Raw genomic sequence first — 7,500 nt, 5'->3', positions numbered from 1 at the left:
TCCAGTTCTTGTTCTCTACGTTCGCTGTTGTGCAAATTAGCTTAATGTTCCTGATGAACCTTTCACATATTCCATTGACCTCAGGCCATAATGGCCTAATCTCTCTGAGCTGTATTCCCATGTACTGTACAAATATTGAAAATGACCCTGAGTTAAATGGAGGACCATTGTCTGTTCGAATCTTAGCAGGTATCTGGTGTCAATATATTACATTTTATAAAATACGAGATAAAAATAGTCTCTTTGCGCTAGAGAAGCCATCTGATTGGTCGTACGATTTTTTTCAATAGTGAAAAACGACGTATCGACGCTCTGATTGGCTATATCGTTATTTTCACTAGTGAAAATTCGTCGTATCAGCCTTTTGATTGGCTAGTATGATGTTGAACTTTGGCGCGGGTGGCCTGTGCACCGACAGCGGCAGTAAAATTCGTGAACATGACAGCCGACTGGTGTGTGGTTTTCAAAGTTTTTGATCTTTTATTGCTTAGACTCTGGAGTAGTCATCAATTACGACTAGTAAGTGTTGACCAGATGGTACAGGGCCAAAAAGATCTGCTGAGATTCCAATCCATGGACCTTTAGGGAGTCTTGACATCTGTAATGGCTTTCTGGTTGACTGTTTTGTGACCGCTTGACAGGCTAAACAGCTGTTAATTAATCATGTCCTTAGTGAGTGTATCAATGAAGGGGAACCATACTTTCCCTCTGATCATTGCTTTTGTCTTGGCCATTCCCTGGTGACCTTCATGAACGATGTTTACTGATCTGTGCTGTAGAGACTCCGGTATGACTATTTTTGGGCCTCTTAAAACAAGGTTGCCTTCTGCATTAACGCTCAGCTCATCTTTCACAGTCTGAAATGATTTGAAAGCCTTGTTGTTCAACCTTAAGTCTCGTGTGTTCTTGTGATATCATCTGCTGTTTCTTATGCTTTCAATGACTCTCTGTAAGGTGTACTCATGCAATGTTTCTCTCTTAACTTGTTCAAGATTGATTGCAACAGGTGTTGCGTTTTGTGAGATGAAATTGATGTATTCTTCTGCAATATTCAGTTCCCGACTATTGGTTTGAGTTTGCTTCCTCGGTTGCCTGGAAGGGTAATTTGCTAGGCTGTCTGAGCCAGGTGCATACACTATGTTGGGCTAATATGGCTGTAATCTGAGGGACCATCTCCCTATCCTGGGCGTTGGCCTTGACAGAGGATTGCTGAAGATGGATGTTAGAGGCTTGTGGTCTGTATACACTTTTACTGGCTTGCCATAGCAATATAAATGATAGTGTTCACACCCCCATACAACGGCCATTGCCTCCCGCTCTGTTTGCGAGTATCTTTGCTCTACCTTGGTGAGGTACCTTCTCCCATAGGCTATGACGTGAGAGTCACCATTGTCGTTTTTCCGTGTGAGGATTGATCCCGATCCAACTGGGCTCGCATCAACTATGATTTCTGTGGATTTCTACATGTCAAAGTAGGCCAATGCTGTCGCTGACTGCAGTTTTTCCTTCAAAGTCTCAAAAGACTTCTGGTGCGTTGGTGTCCAGTTCTATGAGCTATTCTTGAATAAATCTTGTGGTGTAACCAGTCATGCCAAGGATGCTCCGTAATTCTTTGGTGTTCGTAGGTGGTGCCAGGGTTTGAATAGCTTCGACCTTCTTTGGGTCAGGTTTCATGCCCGCATCACTGAAGATGAAGTCAAAGAACTCCAGGGACGACTTGTTAAATTCACATTTCTTCGCATTGAGAGTTATATTGTTGTCAGAAACGTTTTGCAGGACTTGTTCGAGGGTTTTATTATGGTCTCCTTGAGTTTTACCAAAGACTATTATGTCGTCTGAGATGTTGATTGCTCCTGGGTTGTCGGCAAGTAGTTGCGAGATTGCATGTTGGAACATTTCCGCTGCTGCGTTGAAACTCAAGTGCTTGTACCGAAACAGTCCAGTGTGAGTTGAAAATGTTGTGATATATCGACTTTCTGGTGCCAGTGTTAAACAAGCGTTGAAAATACTGAACGTCCATGAATCTGCCCGATGATGTCATCTACTGTTGGGGTAATTTGTCTTTGTCTCTCAACAACAGTGTTTGCAGCCCGCGTGTCAACACACATTCGGATCTTGTCAGGTGCCTTGGGCTTGGGTGTTACAACTATTGGGTTTACCCATGGCGTCGGGCCATACACTTTCTCAATCACATCATCTTCAAGTAATTGCTCTATTTCATTCTGAACCTTTGCGCTCAGGTGAAATGGGATTCTGCAATGTGGCTGTGCAATTGACTAAGTTACACTTGAATTAATATGCAGTTTGGCCTCATAGACCTTGAACTGTCCTATCCTTTCTTCGAAGATTTCAGGATGCCTGTTGATGATCTCGTCTGTGTTTTCACTGCCTGCCGTAGGTAGGTGGTTCACATTGCCGATACTATAAGTTCCAAGTCCACACATGAGCTAAATGAAAGGAGGTTTCCCGGATTTCCCGTCGTGCACGTGACAGAAAATGTTGTGATGATGTCTCGGCCCTTAGACTCGGCATGTGCTTTGAATTTTCCTAAGGCTTATCTGAGTTGTACGTCAGTATCTCTTGTGCCGTGCTGGACAACTTAAACTCCATGCCTTTTGTCTTGATGTAGTTTTCGTTGATTTTCTAGTAGGTGCTCTGATCAATTATTTTGCAGGTTGATCTAGTATCCGCTGTTACGGTAACAGGACTCAGTTCCAGCCATAGGCGTACAAGGGGGGAGGGCATTCCCCCCCCCCCCCCCAAGTCTCGGAAATTTTCGGGCAAAACGCTCAAGATTCGGGCAATAAAGAAACGATAAGAGATGGAATTAAAAAATATATAAATATGGCAAAAATATAAAAAAGAGCACTTGAAAGTATAAAAATATAACTTGTGTAACTTAAAAGATATTTAAGTCCTTGTTTTGAAATAAGTCCTTGCCGTTGATCTTAAAACGTTTGAATTGCTCGGCTGCTGATCTGTTGATCGCTGGCATTTGCTGCAGTTCGCGCCAAATAGAGTCATAGCAGACGATATTGACAAAATAATTGACACTTTTGGACAACGTCATGGAAGAAATACAGGGGCACCCAACGACCAATTTGTTGTAAAATGTATTATTATACCCCAGCAGAAACCCATAAGGGATGAAACGTGTAACGCGCGTTCACAGCTTCCGAATATTCATTGCGAACTGATTGGTTGAATGTTTCAGTGCAAAGTATCATATTTGGAAACCCCTCGCTCTTGTTGTTCCAAATATGGTACTTAGCAAATTGAATATTCAGAAGCTTGTTTCCCAGCACACAAGGGGCCGTTACACGTTTCAACCCTTATGGGTTTCTGACCCCAGTTAATGAAAATAAATGTTATTAAGGCATTTTCAGGTGTTTTTCAGTGTTGCTGGGAAAACATTATCTGTTCCTTTTTCTCAGCAGGACACACAAGAAATTTTCCAGCCAGCTAGATAAAATTGGTTGGTTTCCCAGCCAGCTGATCAAATTTATTTCCCAGCCAGAAATTCCGCGCGCTTTCAAATCCCTCGATCCGAAACGACCGAACAAAAGCGACAAAACTGGGACAAAACAGGTTTTTTCCGCATGCGCAATCACTCTGACCAGCCGTCGTATGTTTGTGACTACTCTCTGGGAGAGGGAAGGGGTTCTTTTTTTTTTTTTTAAGTCTTCCTCAGTCTTCAGAGTTTCTACAGCCAGCTCGGGTTGAAATGCTAGAAAAAGTCAGTAATTCCCAGGCAAAACCCCTCTCAATAACAAAATTTCCCAGCCAGCTCATCGAAACACCTGTATTTTTGCCAGCCAGCAAGATTCCGCTGGGGAACAGATAATGTGAGGAACAGATTCGCTGGGTGCCCCTGGAAATAGCTACTTTTTTAAATAAGCTTTTGCTAGTTTAAATAATAGATGGAGTAGCCCTGAATACAGAGTATGTGAGGTTCTAAGGTTTTATTAGTTACTAGGTCGAGTAGACCTACATAGATTATGTGAGGTTCTAAAAACTCTATGTTTCGAATACGTACAGTTTTATGACTTTTAAGGATTGTAAACGAATGTTTCTTTCGTACATTTTGAGGGAGTAAAAGACGGATTTCAACAATCAAGCATTCGGGCACTGTGTAAATTTTTCGGGCAAAAAGGACACCGCCCCAGGTCGGATCGTGCATGAAAAGCTAAAGTTATTTAAATGGACTATTTCATTCCATGCGCATGCGTGGAGCAATGAAAGGCGCTTTGAAAAACTCAGGCCAACTTTTTCAAATTCTGTCGAAGACTCAGTCAGCCTGTTTCTATTGCTTTCTATTGCGTCCATCTCTTGACGAGTAGCCACATTTCTTTTCAAGAATCAATCTCTTGTATTTAAATGAGCTTTCTGTTGCGATATTTTTGTTTGTTTTAGTTGCTGGGTCACTATTTTCGTTATTTATAATGTCAACCATGCAAAGGGCTGGTAGCGGACGAAAGAGCATATACGACAGCAGCGCGACAAAAATTGAGGAAAGTTTGGGATCGAGGACATAAAAGGATTTGGCTCGATGCTATTATTTATTCCTCCTAGGGCTGGGCAAAATTAAATTTTGGTTTCAATGCGGACTCAAAGTTTGCAATCCATCTACTACTACCATCTACAATCAGTTGAGAGCTCGTTGTACACGTGCCAGCTATTTGATAGGCGTTCCTCCTCTTACTTCATAATATTAGATAGATTTAGCCAAGCCAGGAGCCCATCAAGGGGAGCCTCTATCTCCACTAATTCCTTGAGTCAACCTTTTCCTGAGTAGATTTATTTTAAGAACGGCTTTTTCCCGCGAAAAGTATCATATTTCTGTCGAGTAAACAGCGAAAAGCGGAAAAATCATTTAAAAAATCATTAAATCATTAGCGATTTCTCAGCCTGATCGTGTGGGTAAAACAATCATATCATATATCATATATCTTTATTTATCCTCGGATTTTTAGAGTAGCTTGGTGTAGCTAATATCTCCGAGCATTTACCCTCCCAACCATGATACACCACAGAAGACAGACCACAACACCGGGAACTACATGCCCTACTCTTTACGACAAGTGTGCGGGTTCTTTTACGTCTCACAGGATTATGAACATTGAAGGGTTGTGAGACGGGACCTCCGGCTTATCGTCCTTATCCGAGAAGACTAGACTAACCATTTGCAGATTTAATTACAAAGGCAGCACTTTCTCCTCAGTTTTTTTTAAAGACCCTGAGTGTTGGTCCGGCCGGAGTTGAACTCACGACCTCCCGCGTGACAGCCCGGTGCTCAACCAACTGAGCCACCGGTGCGCGGTAAATGACTGTCATAGCTCTGTTTTTATCGGCTCTTCGAACTGAGGGCGTGTGAAACTTCCCCTGGGAGGCGTTCTAATAATAGATCTACTAGGGAAAGGGTTGACTCCAAGGCCAAGTACGGGAGATAGAGGCTCCCCTTGATGGGCTCCTGGCCAAGCTTAAAACCGGAGCTCCCTAGCCTGTGTGGCCGGCGTAATCGGGGAAGGGGAAGGGGAGCGAGGGGGATTGGGGAGAGGGGAGAGGGAACGCCTGCCACAAGAACCCCATTCGCTTCATTTCTGGCCAACGATTTTCAGTTAATCCAATTATCTTATCCGTCAAGAACTGTCAATTTATCCACCAATGAAAATCAGGCGCGCGTTTTTCTGCATGACTGATTTCACGCGGGAATGTGCCACATGCAGACAAAACAAAACTCCCCTGAATTCCTTTGTGAAGCGGCCAGGAAAATGGTTAGAAACCTTTGATAAATGTGATGTCGGTGACGCCAACAAAAATTTGTAAGCGAGGCCAAGGAAGGTAATCAAAACAAGAATTGTAGATTCTGTGGGACAAACTTTGAGGTTGAATTTTTATAAAATACAAACAGAGAGCTTTGAAAAAATGTGAAAGTTTACCCCTTTACATTAACGACGGACAGAATTTTCGGAAAGCGTGAAGTTTTTTGTCACTTTGTTTGCACGACAGGAAATCGTCAATTGTACACTCCTTTCTTGAAATCTGTAAGTCTCTTTGTTAACTCGAACACGTTTCAAATTGATATCACTTTAATCTAGAAACTCAAGCGTTTTCAATAATGTATTCCGTTGATTTCTATGTCCAAAAAAATAAATTGACTAACGCAAAGTGCTTTGTAAAGAGCATGAAACCCCCGCTGTCTTACGCGTGGAATTTGCCCCTTACCATTAACTGTGTGTTGTTCCTTTTTAAACGAAAAGAAATATCACAGTTTACTGTTTACTAAGTTACCAAATACACCCACAAAGCTTTATAATAGTCTGAAAGATCATGGTTGACTTTTATTTGAAGCGCGCATAAAAAAATTGTCAGAGCGTGGCTGTATCTGTAACTTCATCTGTACGACAATAAGCAGTCAATTGTTTACTCCTTTCCAAAAATTTTTAACAGTGTCTGTTATGTCGCAAGGTTTTGAATTTGGTATCACTGAAAACTAGAAACTTAAGCGCTTTAAATGATGTCTCCTTTAGCTATGTATATAAGAAACTAAAATTTCTGTAAAGGTAAGGAACCCGTGAACGACATGACATGTGACACATTCGTAACACTGTCAGCTACCTCTGGCCCAATTGCCCTATGTCAAATTTTTTGTAGGGCAAGAAATATTTGCTAAGAACTTTCTAAATCGTTATAAACTACAGAAATGCAGCTTTTAATGGACATCAAACACGCTCATAAAACTTTGAAGGAGTCGCGATTAATCAGTTTTGAAAGCATTATAGACTTCGTAACGTAATTCGCACTATCACACCGCTAAATGTCTTCTCCTTTCAAAAATTATTTGACAGCTTTTCTTTCGTCCAATTTCAGTGCCATTGGTATCAAGGGAAACTACAAAGCCTAGCGTTTTCATTGATATACCAATTAGCAGTATATTGTAAGTTTTGTAAGAGACTTTATTTGATAAACATGATGATGAATTTTTGAAAGCGTCACACCCTTTGTAACAAAATTCGCTCTACCACGCCGCAAAATGTCTCCTCCTTTCAAAAATTATTTCACAGCTTTTCTTTCGTTCAATTCCATTGAAATTGGTATCATCAGAAACTAGAAAGGCAAACGTTTTCAATGATATTTCATTTAACTGCATATTGTAAGATTTCAAAGAGACTCAATCTGACAAACATGATGAAGAATTTTTGAAAGCGGCACAGCCTTTGTAACAGAATTTGCACTACCCCGCCGTTAAAAGTCTCCTCCTTTCAAAATTATTTCAAAGCTTTTCTTTCGTTCAATTCCATCGAAATTGGTATCATCAGAAACTAGAAAGCCAAGCGTTTTCAATGATATTTCATTTACTGCATATGGTAAGTTTTGTAAGAGAGTCGATCAAATAAACATCATGATAACTGCTTTATTTTATACCGGATACCCTGATTTCAAGCTGTCAAGCTTTCTTGCTCTTGTTTCAATCGAAATTCGCTTCCCGAAACCAAGTTC

Source organism: Montipora capricornis, chromosome 1 (genome assembly GCF_036669925.1).
Source record: "Montipora capricornis isolate CH-2021 chromosome 1, ASM3666992v2, whole genome shotgun sequence".
NCBI classification, from domain to species: Eukaryota; Metazoa; Cnidaria; class Anthozoa; order Scleractinia; family Acroporidae; genus Montipora; species Montipora capricornis.
Note: the sequence above shows the minus strand (reverse complement) of the source record.